Source organism: Pseudophryne corroboree, chromosome 8, assembly GCF_028390025.1.
Source record: "Pseudophryne corroboree isolate aPseCor3 chromosome 8, aPseCor3.hap2, whole genome shotgun sequence".
Taxonomy (NCBI): Eukaryota; Metazoa; Chordata; class Amphibia; order Anura; family Myobatrachidae; genus Pseudophryne; species Pseudophryne corroboree.
The window spans coordinates 127,544,513-127,562,404 of NC_086451.1; the positions used below are offsets into that span (position 1 = coordinate 127,544,513).

The 17,892-nt window shown below is 47.1% G+C and overlaps 1 long non-coding RNA gene across 1 annotated transcript in view; it reads left to right on the top strand.

Moving 5' to 3' along the window:
• The first annotated feature begins 10,403 nt into the window (after nucleotides 1-10,403).
• LOC134947553 (uncharacterized) overlaps nucleotides 10,404-17,892 on the top strand; it is a 244,696-nt gene continuing 237,207 nt past the window's right edge. Inside the window, exon 1 of the long non-coding RNA XR_010182616.1 lies at nucleotides 10,404-10,883. This is a non-coding gene — a long non-coding RNA (uncharacterized LOC134947553). The remainder of the gene's footprint in view (nucleotides 10,884-17,892) is intronic.

Consider the following 17,892-nt stretch of genomic DNA (forward strand, 5'->3'; position numbering starts at 1 on the left):
GGATTAATGGTGTTCAACCGGAAGATCCATTTGGCTTCTAACTTCAATAGGAGTCCGCCCCTATCACCTCCTCTGCGGTTTTTGGGGATGTGGTCGATCACCATCTGTCGTAGGTCGTTTAACGAGTGGCTTTTCTCCAAGAAGTGCTTCGCCACCGGCTGGTCAGAGCCTTTACCACTGGTCGCCTGTTTAATGGCCGACCGGTGGAGGGCCATCCTCTCTCTAAGTGACCTAACCGACTTGCCCACATAAAGTAGCTTACAGGGACAGCTGATTATGTATACTATATGTGTCGACGTGCACGTCAGTACATGATTGATCTTGTATGTGCGATCCAAATGAGGGTGTTTGAATGACGTGCCAGTGATCATGTGTGAGCACGTAGTGCACTTGGGGCACTTGTAGCAACCCGGTGGTCGTCTAAGGAAGCTGCTGGCTTCTCCTATCTCAGGGTGGAAGTCCGTAATGTCAGCATGGACCACTTGGTCCCTGATACTCTTGCCTCGGATGAAACACATGAGAGGCCGTTTATGAGCCAATCCTTGAAGGCTATCGTCGGTGGAAATAACCGTCCAGAGGGCTTTTACTGCCCTTGGTAAAACCGTGCTGGCCGTGTTGTGCCGACTCACAAACGGGATTATTGCCTCCTCTATCCTGTTCCGGCTTGACAAAAGGTCCCTTCTAGGCATCATCAAGACCTCTTTCTTCTGTTGCTTTAAGTGGTCCAGATTGTACCCCCGGGTGACAAATTTCTGAATCATGTCATCCAGTGCCGCTTCTACCGTTGACCGGTCGCTGATGATTCTGCTGGCTCTAATCATCTGAGACCTGGGTAACCCTCTTTTGAGGGATTTTGGGTGGTGGCTGTTGGATCTCAGGAACGTGTTTTTATCGGTCGGTTTGGTGTATAATCCCGTGACAATGCCATTATCCTTTAGAGTGACTCGGACGTCCAGGTAGTTGACCGAATTATCGCTAACTTGAAATGTATATTTGATGGATGAATTTCTGGCGTTAATGACATTCATGGTGTCCTGAAATTGACGTTCAGTTCCTGTCCAAATCAGAAAGAGGTCGTCTATGAACCTAGTGTACATGAGGATGTTGGCGGCTATTTCTGGGACATTGAAGAAGATCTCTTCTTCTTCTTGGAACATAAAAATATTGGCTACCGATGGGGAGACGTTGCTTCCCATCGCGCACCCGGATTTTTGACGATAAAACCGGCCGTTGAATAGAAAGTAATTCCTGAGGAGGGTTAATTCCAGTAGTCGCATAAACAAATCTAAATCGATGGTCTCCATTTTCTCTTTACTCAGGAGCCCTTTTATCGCTAGTAGCCCTTCCTTGTGCGGAATACTGGTGTATAAACTACAGACGTCCACCACACAAAGGAGGGATCCTGGTGGAATGTGCTCTACCGTCCCTAACCTATTCAGAAACTGGGTGGTATCTTTAATGTACCTGTGGTGTTTGGATACCAACGGCTGAAGTATGGCGTCCAGGAACATCGATATAGGCTGAAATATGGAGTTTCTGGCCAATATTATGGGCCGACCTGTAGGAAACTCCTGGTTTTTATGAACTTTGGGGACCGTGAAGAACATAGGGACTACCGGGTGGCTCTGTTTTAATGATGTACACAACTTTGAGGAAATCGTGCCTGTGGCTAGGGCCTCATTTAAGAGCTCGTCTACTTCCCTTTTGTATCCCGCGGTGGGGTCTGCCGCTAATATTTCATATGTCGTTGCGTCAGATAATTGATTGTAGATGTCCTGTTTGTAGTATGCCAGATCTAAGACCACCACACCACCCCCCTTATCGGCGGGGCGAATGACCACGTCCTCGTAGCGACTGAGATTTTTCAACGCTGTCTTCTCCGATCTGGATAAATTATGATTGATGTGTGGATCGGCTTGATGGAATTTCATGATTGACTGATCCAACAGTCTATTGAATGTAGTGATCGAAGAGTTTGAGGAGTGGGGATCAAAGGATGACTTATGTCTTCCACTGATGAATTGTTGTTGTATAGGATCTGTGGTGTTGGTGACAGGGGTAATTGGTTGATGTTGGAAAAATTCACCCAACCTCAATTTGCGGGTGAACTTGTGTAATTCGATTTTCCAGGTGAGTTCATCAAAGCAAGTGGTGGGTACAAAAGACAGGCCTTTTTCAAGGACCTTGACTTCATCAACAGTAAGTACCCGGTGAGATAAATTGAAGACTAACGATTCCGTGTGGCACCTCGACCTTTGGATCCTGACGTTTTGTTTGGATCTACGGGTGGACGGCCGTGGCGACCTCTTGGTGTTTCTCGTTCTATGCCCTTCTTTGGGCGTGCTCCTAAAGGGGTGCTGCCCGAAGAAGATGGACCATCCGTGTCCAGTGTGGTAACCTCGTTATCACTGTTTGAGGTGGCCGAGGTGCCTCGTTGAAGTTCACGTCTCCTGCGCCAACCTTGTTTGGTCCTCGGGGGCTGAGTTTTCTGGTCACCTGAGGGGCCCCCCATGAGCCACCTGTACACTCTGTTTGTGTCATAATCATCTCTTACTATCTGTATTTTGTTGCGCTTAAACTTAATGAGATCCCTCCTGTACACCTCACATTGGTTCTTCAATTTAAGCAACCAATCTTGGTGACCGTCACTCTGTAAGGTGGTGCGATGCTCAGCCTCCATTTTGGTGATTTTGTCACGGGTAAGCACCAATTCCTTGCCAGCTTCCTCCACAACCAACAACATCAGGTCCAGGCTACACTTGTTTAATATGCCCACCCATTTCTTGCAAAAATCCGGGTTGTACCGGCCTATGGTGGGCATATTGCGGATCCTGAAACCACTTGGGATCATCTTATCCCTATGGTAGTCCGATAATGTAATTCCGTGGAGTAAATACTCTATCTCATGGCGTTTTAATTTGAGTAAACTGTGGTAGATGTCCTCGTTGGTCCCCGACCTCTCCTCACTGTCCAGCTGTTCCTTGAAGTGCAACCTCTCCGCGTCGTCATCGGTATAGCTGAACTGTTCTGATAAGTCCGCTTGCATCCCTCTGCAACCCTGGTCTCCTTCAAGCGGTGAGCTCATTGTGACACCGACCTGGAATGGTGTGTGTCACTTTTCCTGTGCAAGGGAAATCACGTGTCCACAATGTGAAAAGAAGGGAGAAAAAGAAAGTCACTCGTGAATAAAGGACCTTGGTCCTGGGTGCAAACTGCGGTGCTGTCGCCTTGGATTCTGAGCGTGGGGGTGCCTTGTCCCTCTTGGAGTAACTCTGGTGGCATCCAGGGGATACTCCAATGTGTAAAAGAACAATGTGCAGACCGGCACTCCTCCTGCTGGACTCAGCTGCTCCGGTGCCTCCAGAACATGTGTAATGTAAACGAGCAAAAAAAGACTGCGGCACTCGGAGGCTTGATGCAAAAATTATGGTGTATTGAAAATATCACCTAAACTCCAACGTTTCGGGGTTGGCACACCCCTTTGTCAAGGATAAGCAGCAATGAAGAAAGAGAAAAAGAGCTTACCTATATACCCAAGAGAAGCCCGCCGTGTGAGAGACGCCGTCTCGGGTCCCGTTTCCGGTATCCAAGTCCGGCGCGCACCATGTGCGTCATTGGTGTCAGGAGGTCGGGTTGTCAAGGTAACCATGACGCCCAGCGCTTCTGACAGCTGACGTGAAGGGAATAAAACAAAATAGCAATACCGCTTGTGTGGAGAGACCCGGGGAGCAAGAGAGAGGAAACCTGAAAAGAAACCCTCATTGGAAACCTCTGCACGCCAGTGATAGCACTGTTGGCACTGTGTATCAGAAATATATAGCGAACTGTCGCTGGGTGTGTCATGTGTGGGGGCCCAACTCTATTATGGCGGACCCCTAAAATAATAAAAAGCTGTCGTCCTGCAACAGTGATATATGTTGATATTAATGGTGAACTTATTGGTCGTGTCGGCAATAACACACGACTATGGTGTTGTGAGTGAATAAAACACTAATGGGGTATTTATTTTGTGTGATAAACCCCATAGCCCTATTAAGTGCCAGGGGAGTGATGTGTGAAAGTGATATGTTGTGAACGTAGAAGGATTTACTTGAGTGCTGAGTCTCCTCAGTTTTAATTAAATGCCAGAAAACCAGATTCAAAGGAACATTCACTTGAAAAGTGGTATAGCTGTGAACCTGGGTTTCAAATAATGGCAATGAGACTATATACGAGCTGTGTTAAGAGCAGAAGACGCTATTTGGTATTTAAACACCCTGACAGCAGAGGATTTCAATGTGGGAGGTGTCAAGAAAATACTAAATGCAGAGCCCAATAAGTGCAGCTTTAATTTATATTGCGCTGGGAATTTCTGTCATTTTAATTTTTTTTAGAGGATAGGCAGACGCAGGGAGGTAGGAAGGAGGGGGGGGGGTATACGCAGATGCAGGGAGGTACGGAGGGGATAGGGAGACACAGGGCGGTAGGGAGGGGATAGGGAGTTGCAGGGAGGTAGGGAAGGGATAGGGAGATGCAGGAAGGTAGGGAAGGGATAGGGAGATGCAGGGCGGTGGGGAGGGGATAGGCAGATGCAAGGTGGTTGGAAGGGGTTAGGGAGATGCAGAATGGTAGGGAGGGGATAAGCAGATGCAGGGAGGTAGGGAGGGGATAGGGCGATGCAGGGCAGTGGGGAGGAGATAGGCAGACGCAGGGCAGTGGGGAGGGGATAGGGAGATGCAGAGTGGTGGGGAGGGGATAGGGAGACGCAGGGCAGTTGGGAGGGGATAGGGAGATGCAGGCTGGTAAGTAGGGGATAGGGACACAGGGCAGTAGGGAGTGGATAGGGAGATGCAGGGTGGTTGGGAGGGGCTACGGAGATGCAGAATGGTAGGGAGGGGATAAGCAGATGCAGGGAGGTTTGGAGGGGATAGGCAGATGCAGGGCGGTAAGGAGGGGATAGGGAGATGCAGTCCAGTAAGTAGTGGATAGGGACACGCAGGGCAGAAGAGAGTGGATAGGGAGACGCTGGGCAGTAGAGAGAGGATAGGGAGATGCAGAGTGGTAGGGAGGGGATATGGAGATGCAGGGCGGTAGGGAGGGGATAGGGAGATGCAGGGCAGTTGGGAGGAGAGAGATGCAGACACAGTGAAATACTTGTACAACTTACAGTGCCTGCAGAATTTTTTCCTGTGCCATGTCATGCGTGCCAGTAAGCCGAAGAAAGAGAAGACAAGGTAGAGTGTGGAGATGGTGGAGTCATTAGGGGCAGAGGGGATAGGCAGATGCAGCGAGGTAGGTAGGGGATATAGAGATGCAGGGTGGTAGGAAGGGGATAGGCGGATGCAGGGAGGTAGGGAGGGGATAGGGAGATGCAGGGTGGTAGGAAGGGGATAGGCGGATGCAGGGAGGTAGGGAGGGGATAGGGAGATGCAGGGCAGTGGGGAGGGGATAGGTAGATGCAGGGTGGTGGGAAGGGGATAGGGAGACGCTGGGCAGTAGGGAGGGGATAGGGAGACGCAGTCCGGTAAGTAGTGGATAGGGAAACGCAGGTCAAAAGAGAGTGGATAGGGAGATGCAGGGCAGTAGAGAGGATAGGGAGACGCAGAGTGATAGGGAGGAGAAATGGAGAGGCAGGGCAGTAGGGAGGAGATAGAGAGATGCAGACGCGGTTGTGTCTATGTTCCCTTCGTGATCAGGACCAGAAAGTGACAGCATGAGAGGGCAGTAGATAACTTCCGCCCTTACAGCTCCTTAATGTTTTATCTGTTCTCCGTTCGTTTGAGGTTATTTAGTTTTAGCTTTGCACCACTGTACCCAAGTGGGATCGCTTCGCTTGCCATGCTTCAGGCTAGGGGGGTAATTCCAAGTTGATCGCAGCAGGATTTTTGATAGAAATTGGGCAAAACCATGTGCACTGCAGGGGTGGCAGATATTACATTTGCAGAGAGAGTTAGATTTGGGTGGGTTATTTTATTTCTGTACAGGGTAAATACTGGCTGCTTTTTTTTTACACTGCAAATTAGATTGCAGATTGAACACACCACACCCAAATCTAACTCCCTCTGCACATGTTATATCTGCCTCCCCTGCAGTGCACATGGTTTTGCCCAATTGCTAACAAAAATCCTGCTGCAATCAACTTGGAATTACCCCCTAGGTTTCTCGCTCCACTTAGCTCGCCACAGATAACTATTCCAAATAATTTGTGACATGGACCCAGGGGCTTATGGGAAAGGTCCTCTCCATGAAGGGTAACTAGACGCTACCATGCAGACACAGTGAAATACATATACAACTTACTGTGCTGTGCCTGCAGAATTTTTCCTGTGCCATGTCATGTGTGCCAGTAATCCGAGGAAGGAGAAGAGGAGGTAAAGTATGGAGATGGTGGAATCGTTAGGGGTAGAGATAATAACAGGCCCATGCGACAGTCTCTGTGTGGGAGGATGCAGCTCACTAAGCTGCATGGAGCACACAGGTAAATGGAGAGCAGATGCCGGCCACTGACAGGGAGCAAAGTACAGCGCGGCATGCTGTCTGTCAGTGCATGGGCAGCCGCCTGTTGCTCCCTACTCTTTTGGGCTGAGATCCGCTCATCACCGGGATGAGGGCGACTTACGAGGCAGGGACATGCACAGGAAGGGGAACGAGGGGAGCAAAGATGTTAGGGGGAGGGATCAGCGATGGTGGTTGGAGGGGAGAGGTGCTGTAATAGAGTGGAGACGGGGACATTCAAATCCAGACGCTGCTCACAGTGTCTACCCCAACCCTCCTCCTACCAAGAAGGAAGCTGAAGGGCACGGAACCCAGCGCACTGCTTATTAGAAGAAAAAAAACAGAAAAAAAAATATCACAATGGTGCATGGGGTGGTTTGCTGGGCAACTGCTATGGGGCCCCCAAGCGGCCGGGCCCCATAGCAGTTGCATCCCCTGCACCCTTATGCCACTGTCTCAGCCCCAGGAAGGGGTTTAAAGTTTAAAGTCTCATGCCTTACCAGTCCCACGGGGGACTTCATACCTTTCTGGACTCACAGGAGGACTTCATGCCTTGTCGATCCCACAAGGTGAACTTCATGCCTTGATTATATGAACCATGTGAGTGAGCCAGTTGGGGCAATTAAGCCCTTTAAAGCCTGGCTTTATTCACTACTCTGAGCTGGTGATACTCTGAGGACATTCTGATGTATGCCATGGTAGTCTGAAATTATAATGTTGTCTGATGAACTATTGTCTGGAGTTGCTGAAGGTTGTGCACTGTGCCAGAGGGGTGGTCTTCAGGTTGCCGACTGTCGGGATCCCGGCGAACAGTATACTGGCGCCGGAATCCCGACTGCCGGCATACCGACAAATATTCTGCCTCGTGGGGGTCCACGACCCCCCTGGAGGGAGAATAAATAGCGCGCTGTTGGTATGCCGGCGGTCGGGCTCCCGGCACCGGTATGCTGGTCGCCGGGAGCCCGGCAGCCGGCATACCATACTACACCCATGCCAGAGTCTAGTGCGCATGCGCAGGTGTGGTTATCAAATTACTGTTTTGCAGAGGCCATTGTTAAACATTCCAAAATATAGCAGTCACTTAATTTTTATTACAAAAAGAGCTTTGTTGGTGGAATTGCAATAATAAATTGTCAGCACATGCAGGGCTGTAACTAGGGGTGTTTAACCGGTGCTGCTATACAGAGTGCTTCTGGCTAGCAGGGTGCCTAGAATAGCACCCTGCAGCCAGGAAGTCTCCTGCAATGCCAGAACATCCTTTAGACATTCCAGACAGGCACCTTGAAGACTGTGCAGCTTATCGGAGCATCCTTAGGACACTCCAATCAGCACTGCACTTACTGGTGCTGGTGGCCCCAGGCTCTCTGCGATATAATGACATCATGCACTCAGGGGACCAAGTGTTAGTGAATTTTGGGTGGTCTCCTGTGGTATCCAATTCATGCTGATCAGGATCTGTTTTTGTTTTTTTTTAAGGGTGGTCTTCTGTTTGCCGGCGGTCGGGCTCCCGGCGCTCAGTATACCGGCGCCGGGAGCCCGACAGCCGGCATACCGACACTTATTTTCCCTCGTGGGGGTCCACGACCCCCATAGAGGGAGAATAAAATAGTGTGGCGCGCGTAGCGCGCCACCGTGCCCGTAGCGCGGCGAGCGCAGCGAGCCCGCAAGGGGCTCATTTGCGCTCGCCAAGCTGTCGGTAAGCCGGCGGTCGGGCTCCCGGCGCCGGGATGCTGGTCGCCGGGAGCCCGACCGCCGGCCAGCCGTAGTGAACCCTTTTTTTAATATTAGAATTGTACACTGCTCAAAAAAATAAAGGGAACACTTAAACAACACAATGTAACTCCAAGTCAGTCACACGTCTGTGAAATCAAACTGTCCACTTAGGAAGCAACACTGATTGACAATCAATTTCACATGCTGTTGTGCAAATGGAATAGACAACAGGTGGAAAATATAGGCAATTAGCAAGACACCCACAATAAAGGAGTTGTTCTGCAGGTGGTGATCACAGACCACTTCTCAGCTCCTATGCTTTCTGGCTGATGTTTTGGTCACTTTTGAAAGCTGGCGGTGCTTTCACTCTAGTGGTAGCATAAGACGGAGTCTACAACCCACACAAGTGGCTCAGGTAGTGCAGCTCATCCAGGATGGTACATCAATGCGAGCTGTCGCAAGAAGGTTTGCTGTGTCTGTCAGCGTAGTGTCCAGAGTATGGAGGTGTTACCAGGAGACAGGCCAGTACATCAGGAGATGTGGAGGAGGCCTAGGAGGGCAACAACCCAGCAGCAGGACCGCTACCTCCGCCTTTGTGCAAGGAGGAACAGGAGGAACACTGCCAGAGCCCTGCAAAATGACCTCCAGCAAGCCACAAATGTGAATGTGTCTACTCAAATGATCAGAAACAGACTCCGTGAGGGTCCGACGTCCACAGGTGGGGGTTGTGCTTACAGCCCAACACCGTGCAGGACGTTTGGCATTTGCCAGAGAACACCAAGATTGACAAATTCGCCACTGGCGCCCTGTGCTCTTCACAGATGAAAGCAGGTTCTTACTGAGCACATGTGACAGACGTGACAGAATCTGGAAACGCCAAGGAGAACGTTCTGCTTCCTGCAACATCCTCCAGCATGACCAGTTTGGCAGTGGGTCAGTAATGGTGTGGGGTGGCATTTCTTTGGGGGGCCGCACAGCCCTCCATGTGCTCGCCAGAGGTAGCCTGACTGCCATTAGGTACCGAGATGAGCTCCTCAGACCCCTTGTGAGACCATTGCTGGTGCGGTTGGCCCTGGGTTCCTCCTAAATGCAAGACAATGCTAGAGCTCATGTGGCTGGAGTGTGTCAGCAGTTCCTGCAAGACGAAGGCATTGATGCTATGGACTGGCCCGCCCGTTCCCCAGACCTGGATCCAATTGAGCACATCTGGGACATCATGTCTCGCTCCATCCACCAATGCCACGTTGCACCACAGACTGTCCAGGAGTTGGCGGATGCTTTAGTCCAGGTCTGGGAGGAGATCCCTCAGGAGACCATCCGCCACCTCATCAGGAGCATGCCCAGGCATTGTAGGGAGGTCATACAGGCACGTGGAGGCCACACACACTAAAGAGCCTCATTTTGACTTGTTTTAAGGACATTACATCAAAGTTGGATCAGCCTGTAGTGTGTTTTTCCACTTTAATTTTGAGTGTGACTCCAAATCCAGACCTCCATGGGTTAATAAATTTGATTTCCATTGATAAATATTTTGTGATTTTGTTGTCAGCACATTCAACTATGTAAAGAGCAAAGTATTTAATAAGAATATTTCATTCGTTCAGATCTAGGATGTGTTCCCTTTATTTTTTTGAGCAGTGTATTTGTAGAATGTCTTTGCTCCTTCACTTTAGAGGATGTGTAAATATTTAGTTCTTTTGTGGAGAAAAATATGTTGTGATTGTGAACACTCAGATAAATCAGTGTATACTGTCCTAAATATGCATTTTCTATCTCTTTTATCACATTGAAATATTTCTTATTGTAGCAGTAGCCTATGCACATTATTAAATGTCACTTAGCTAGTAAAGGAAGAGACACACTTAAAGAAACAGATACAAAGCCTGGTCCAGATGGCATTCACAGATATAAAGTATGTTATAGTAAAATTTATGGACTATGATATAATTTCTTGTATCTATACAATCTCTCCTAACCGGGTCAGTATCATAAGATTGGCAGTAAGCAGATGTGATATCAATCTTTAAATGTGATCAAAAGCAGAGCCAGGAAATTATAGGACTGCAAGCCTGACGTCTGTTGTGAATAGATTATTTAAAGAATTTCTCGGGATGTCAGTCTGAAATATATTGAGAGAAGTAATCTGACAGCAGTGTCAGCAAACGTTTAAAGGAAGACCAGTCTTACTGAGCATACACAATTAGGTTTTATGAGGAGGCAAGTTTCATACTAGATATTAGAAGTGTTATAGATATATTTGGCTTGATACTGTTCTAGGTAACAGTTTGGAATTTAAGATGAATATTAAACAGTCGATTTATGGAGGAATCATAGTATGTACATGGATAAAGAATTTATTAAATGATAGAACATAGGACTTTCGGTTCCGGACTGGATGAGATAGGGAGCTTGCTGTAAGACCTCCATTCCCACCGCCCCGCAAAAAAACCTTTTCTAGGCCGTTTACAGCCTCCAAAGCCTCCGGGACCAGACCTGCTGCTTCCATGATCGGAATGGATCGCTTTGTGACCCCTGTGACGCCCGTGACCGCTGCACCTCAGCCTCCGGCTGGTGCCTCAGCAAAGCTATAGAAACGCCACACGGCTGGGAACACTGCGCCGGAAGCCGCCTCAGACGAGCTCACTCCTGCGCACAAGAAAACGGCTGCAGATGGCATAGGCTCCACTGCCTCCCAGGTATGCCGCCCCCCAGATGCCCCTGTCACATATGTCAATGTTGTGGAGGCTATCAGGGCTACCATGGCTCCTCTCCTCTTGCAGGCTGTTTCAGATATCACGCAGCAGCTGCAGCAGCTAACTCAGTGTGTCACTCTCACTAAATCTCAACTGCATGCTGCTAATAATGATATAGTGGGCCTGCATCATTCTGTAAAATCATTAACATCTGAAAACTACCAGATTTGGGTTTGGTGGGTTTACCAGAATCAGTGAAAGGCACTGCATTAGCTCATTTTACACGGATCACACTCCCGTCACTATTGGGTATTGAACAGAAATGTCAGGATCTCGTGATTGAGTGGGTTCATCGCATAGGACCAGTACCTTCCCCGAATAGGCCGCGGCCACGTGTTACCCTCTTCCGCTGCCTTAACTACCTTCACAAGGTAGCATTTTGGTCTGCCTCACATAGAGTGAAAAATATCCAATGGGAAGGGAATAAGTTAGTAATTTTCCAGGACTACTCCGTGGAGCTAACCAGGGCCCGAAAAGCATTTTTCCCTATATGTTCCCAACTCGTGTCAGAGGGCCGCAAGTTTGGCCTGTTATTTCCTGCACGTCTACGCCTGTATGAGGGCTCTTCCCACAAATTTTTTTTGTCACCAGCTGATGCCACTGCTTACCTATGCACCCTCTCTAGAAGTGCTGACTCAGACATATCTGTTCTCCCTGCTGCGGCCACCTGAAAATTAGGATGCAAAAAAAAAATGGTCTTCCTGTTGTTTGGCTCTCCTCCTCTTGTTTATTGTTTAACCATACCTCCTCAGTTTTTTTGTGAGACGGGAGTCTCATATTTCTCGTTTATAGCCTAATCAGTTTTTTCCTTATCTCGGACACTGTTTTCTCCATACACACCTCCCATATTTGGATTACAGTATCATGGTTTTATTGCTCCTGGCCCACCTACTCATCCCAAGTTTATTTCTCCTGGGAACACTTCCATTCTTAGTTGACTGATTAACTTCCTTGTGGATCTTTAATGGTAGCCTGGAATCCTCTTGCAGGTTTTTTGTTATTATTTTTTGCAAGTCTTTTCTGCTGCTGGGCAGTCCGCCCCGGAACTTTCTCTTTTCCTATTTTTTGTTATTTTAGAATCAAGTTCTTATATATTATTGTGTTTATGTGGCGGGGTGGCCGGATGGAGCGCCCTATTCTCTTACTCGGTTAGTAGCACTCTTGTGTGGGCTGGGTGATGGTACACAGCTCCCACATGCCTGCTAGCTGGAAGCACCAGGCTCAGCCTATTGCTTTTTCTATTGATTTTGTAATCTCTAATATTGTATAGCTGTATACAAATGTTAATTTACATGTTCGCTTCCACCCCCCTTTTCTTTGTCTGTGTCTCTTTCCTCCCCCCCTCCTTCCCCCTCCTTTCTATAATGAAGATGTCTTTTTTATTTCGAAATATGTTTGATATAGGTACCGTCCCTTTGCAATCTCTTCTGAGCAATGCCTGATTTAACAGTGGGGTCATGGAACGTTGGAGGCTTCAACTCCCCTGCCAAGAGACGTAAAGTGCTACTTTATCTCACTAAACAACATATTGACCTAGTATTCCTCCAGGAAATGCATCTGACAGTGGAAGAGACTGCAAAACTTACTTGCCTAAATTGGCAAGTATTGGGTTCTAGTACATTTAACTCCAAAGCTAGGGGGGTAGTAATACTAATGAAATGTCATTTACTGTATGACATTGTGTCTTCCATAGTTGACCCATAGGGTCGTTATGTTATTTTATCAGTTAGATTCAGCATAAGCCGTATTTACTGCGTAATGTATATGCTCCCAAAGTGTATTCAAAATCTTTTTTTCAGATATTATTGGCCAAATTGTGTCCATTACTTTTGGATCCATTAATAGTTTGTGGTGATCTAAACCTAATTTTGTCTCCTTATCTAGACAGATCTCAGCTCAGGCACCCACTAAACCCCTTACTTTGCCCAAGTTAGGAGTCCCTCTTTTCGCAGTAGATATATGGAGGGCCCTCCACCCTATAGACAAGGAATTTACTTGTTTATTGGCCATGCACCACACCCTCTCTAGGATAGGCTATATATTGCTATCACACTGTCTCCTACCTCAGGTAACGAGTTCACACATTGAGGCGATTGCCCTCTCCGATCATGCCCTGATCTTGACTACCCTTCACTTTCCATACACTTCCACGTCTCCAAAATTGTGGAGATTTCCCTCATGCTTGGCGAACTCCCTTAGATTCCAGAAACGCTTGGAATCTGCTTGGAAGACCTTCAAGAATGACACTTACCCCATTTAGATGATGACCCTCTCCTGTTTTGGATGGCAGCAAAATCAGTTCTAAGAGGCAATATTATTTCTTATGTTTCTGCCACGAATAAAAAATATGCCTCCCAGTATATGGAATTCCAAGGAAACCTGTCGACAGCCTTTCAGCAATACAAATCCTCTCCTACACCCCATAACCGACAGTTATATCTGTATGCTAAGACACATTTTGATGAATTTATGAAATTAATGGGGGATAGATATCTCTTTTCTGTGAATTATAAATATTACAAGTTTGGTAATAAAACGGGGAAATTACTGACGCATTTGCTAAATGGTTCACGCCCCCCGATGGTTACTCATCCTTTGCGTACCGCATAGGGTGTATTAACCAATACTAACCAGGAAATTTCGGAAACCATGAAATCCATTTACCAAGATTTATATTCTACCTCTTCCCCTCCTCCCTCTACACACCTTGGCCACCTGCCTTTTGGGACAACCTTCCTATCCCTCATCTTCCAGCCTCCATGGTACACAAACTCCTTGACCCTATTACGTTGGAAGAAATTAGTCATGTCATAGGTATATCTGGTCGTGATAAGGTGCCTGGTCTGGGTGGTTTCAGTGCAGATTTCTATAAAATTCTCCTCTCTCGTTTAGGTGATACCCTTGTAAAAGTGTTGAATGCTTTAATGTTCTCCACATCCCTTCCTCTCCATTTTAACACAGCTATACTAAAGATTTTGCCCAAACCTGGCAGAGATCTATCACTGGTTCCTACTATCCTATATCGCTCCTCAATCTTGATTATAAATTTCTTACCAAGATTCTGGCTGATCGTATTAAACTATTACTTCCCCATATTAATCACAGGGATCAACCCGGGTTCATACCAGGGCGACATTCTGAAATTAATCTCCCACTCATTCTTTCCCTAGATGCTGAGAAAGCATTCGACATGGTCGAATGGAACCACTTATTCCTCACACTCTCTCTATTTGGGTTCCCGGACTCCTTTATTTAATTTCTAAAGCTTTTATATTCTGACCCCCAAACTATGTAATCTTGTAACGGCGTACTGTCCTCCCCCTTTATGACAGGTCGAGGCACCAGACAGGGCTGCCCCCTGTCCCCCCTACTTTTCGCTGTTACTCGTCACCAACCCAGCCTCCTCTATCCCTGAAATACTTGGGCTGATTGAAGCCTTTGGGGAAAGGGCGGGATATAGGATCAACATCACCAAATCGGAGCTCCTTCCCTTAAGCACCTCTTTCCATAATCTTTCCAATTACCTTCCGGATATCTCATTCCAGGTCGCCCATTCAAAAATCACTTATTTAGGGATCCAGATTCCAGTGAATTTGACCAGGGCAGTCAAGAGCTGGGATGGGCCCAATTACTTTTCAAGAGGCGTGGCCTAATCAGAGAAGGTGTGGCCATGTACCCTTCCAAAAAAAACGGAAAAATAATTGTATTTTAAGCACCTCCATTGCCACACTGCAGCCCAGTACACAGCGGCGTGTGATGGGCTGAGGAAATGAGCTGCATCTGCTGCTGCTAGGTGAGGGGGAGGTGGCCTGGGCCCCTACTGGACCCTCACTGGGCCCCTCCATCAGACCTGGGCCCGGGTAATTTGTACCCCCCCCCCCTCTCGGCATCACTGAATTTGACTAGACTCTATGAGGAAAACTTTACTCCCATGTTGACCCGTATCACGACCCAACTTGATAGCTGGAAATTGCTTCCATTGTCCCTTCTAGGCAAAGTAGCTGTCCTTCAGAGTATTGTCTTCCCGAAATTATTTTATCTAATGCAAATGCTCCCGACTTTCCTATCGAAACGGGACTTACCATTCTTGCATACAATTATGACAACATTTTTATGGAAAGGTAGGAAACCAGTTATAGCTTTAAACAAACTTATGGCACCAAAATCGGCAGGTGGGATAGGTATTCCAGATTATGCATCCTATTCTCTGTCTTCCTTATTTAGATGTGCTGCTGACTGTCTGTTTGACAGGAACCTTTTTATGGACCCAGCTCTAGATGAGGCACTTTTTTTCTCCTTATGCACCCGGAGCTCTTTTGTTATCTAAAGCCTCCTCAATCCCAATGCACATACTCCACAATCGCCTTTTCATTATATATATTATGCTTGGACTACTCTACACAAAAAATTTAGTTGTAGCCCTTTGACCGCACCATGTATCCCATTGTGGGGTAAACCTGCATTTCCCCTCTCCCTTACCAACTCAAATTTTCTTGTCTGGAAAGAGAAGGGTTTATCGTACTCCTCTAAGGTCTTCAATCCTGGGGGCTCTCTCCTATAGTTCTCGACCCTTCAAGAGAAGTTTGACATCCCGCACTCTCATTTTTACATGTACTTGCAAGTCCGTCACTACCTCAACTCGGTTTTGCATAATCAAAAAACACCTGGGATGGGATTCATCTTAGCTAATCCCTTTGCAGCAATCTTTGAATATTCATAAATTGGGTCCTACACGCATTAGACAGCTTTATACTGCTTTTACTTTGGTTACCACTGATGCTAGGTGGGATAAACTCTTGTTTCAGTGGAAAAAAGACATACCTTATCTTACCGATCAACAGCAACTTAGTGCACACTATGGCCCTCATTCTGAGTTGATTGCTCGCTAGCTGCTTTTAGCAGCAGTGCAAACGCTAAGCCGCCACCCTCTGGGAGTGTATCTTAGCTTAGCAGAAGTGCGAACGAAAGGATCGCAGCGCGAATACAAAAAAAGATTGTGCAGTTTAAGAGTAGCTGCAGACCTACTCCTACCTTGCGATCACTTCAGACTGTTTTAACGTCACAAACACGCCCTGCGTTCGGCCAGCCACTCCCCCGTTTCCCCGGCCACTCCTGCGTTTTTATCTGGCATGCCTGCATTTTTACACACACTCCCCGAAAACGGTCAGTTACCACCCAGAAACACCCACTTCCTGTCAATCACTCAACGATCAGCAGTGCGACTGAAAAGTATCGCTAGAACTTGTGTGAAACTGCATCGGCTTTTGTGAAAGTATGTCGCGCGTGCGCAGTGCGCACCATACGCATGCACAGAAGTGCCGATTTTTAGCCTGATCGCTGCGCTGCGAACAACGGCAGCTAGCGATCAACTCGGAATGACCCCCTATGTCTCTGTAATAAAATGGCTTGCTTCCCCATATTTGCAGGAGGTTCATCTACGCACCCTCCAAAGAGTTTACATTTCCCCAACCCAACACGCTAGATTTAATCCATCTTAATCAGGGGAAGGCCCAAAATGTCATGCCCGTATTGCTTCTTATTTTCATATGTTTTGGGAATGTGGTCGGATTCGTCAATTCTGGCATAAAGTAATAGCTTTTATCAATCTCTTACTGGGTTTGAGGGTTGAAGCTTCACCATTGACCTATGTGCAAACTTCAATGAATGGGATGTAGGACCGTCCCGCCGCAAATTTTTACATTTTCTAACAATATTGGTTACAGTGTCCAAAAAAATTATCTTAACATATTGGCTCTTGGCTTCCTCCCCCAAACTGATGGAAGTACATGGGAAACTTTTACAAATCTTGTATTTTGATAGGAAATCGGCCCAGGTCAATATTGAATCTGGAGTTAAATCTTTTTACAAAAAATGGGGCTTTTATATAGAGATGAGCGGGTTCGGTTTCTTTGAATCCGAACCCGCACGAACTTCACTTTTTTTTTCACGGGTCCGAGCGACTCGGATCTTCCCGCCTTGCTCGGTTAACCCGAGCGCGCCCGAACGTCATCATGACGCTGTCGGATTCTCGCGAGACTCGGATTCTATATAAGGAGCCGCGCGTCGCCGCCATTTTCACACGTGCATTGAGATTGATAGGGAGAGGACGTGGCTGGCGTCCTCTCCATTAGAATAGATTAGAAGAGAGAGAGAGAGAGAGAGAGATTGTGCAGACAGAGTTTACCACAGTGACCAGTGCAGTTGTTGTTAAGTTAACTTTTATTTAATATATCCGTTCTCTGCTATATCCGTTCTCTGCCTGAAAAAAACGATACACAGCAGTCACACAGTGTGACTCAGTCTGTGTGCACTCAGCTCAGCCCAGTGTGCTGCACATCAATGTATAAAAGCTTATAATAATTGTGGGGGAGACTGGGGAGCACTGCAGGTTGTTATAGCAGGAGCCAGGAGTACATAATATTATATTAATTTAAAATTAAACAGTGCACACTTTTGCTGCAGGAGTGCCACTGCCAGTGTGACTAGTGGTGACCAGTGCCTGACCACCAGTATAGTAGTATATTGTTGTATACTATCTCTTTATCAACCAGTCTATATTAGCAGCAGACACAGTACAGTGCGGTAGTTCACGGCTGTGGCTACCTCTGTGTCGGCAGTCGGCACTCGGCAGGCAGTCCGTCCATCCATAATTGTATAATTATATACCACCTAACCGTGGTATTTTTTTTTCTTTCTTTATACCGTCGTCATAGTCATACTAGTTGTTACGAGTATACTACTATCTCTTTATCAACCAGTGTACAGTGCGGTAGTTCACGGCTGTGGCTACCTCTGTGTCGGCAGTCGGCAGGCAGTCCGTCCATCCATAATTGTATTATTATAATATATACCACCTAACCGTGGTTTTTTTTCATTCTTTATACCGTCATAGTGTCATACTAGTTGTTACGAGTATACTACTATCTCTTTATCAACCAGTGTACAGTGCGGT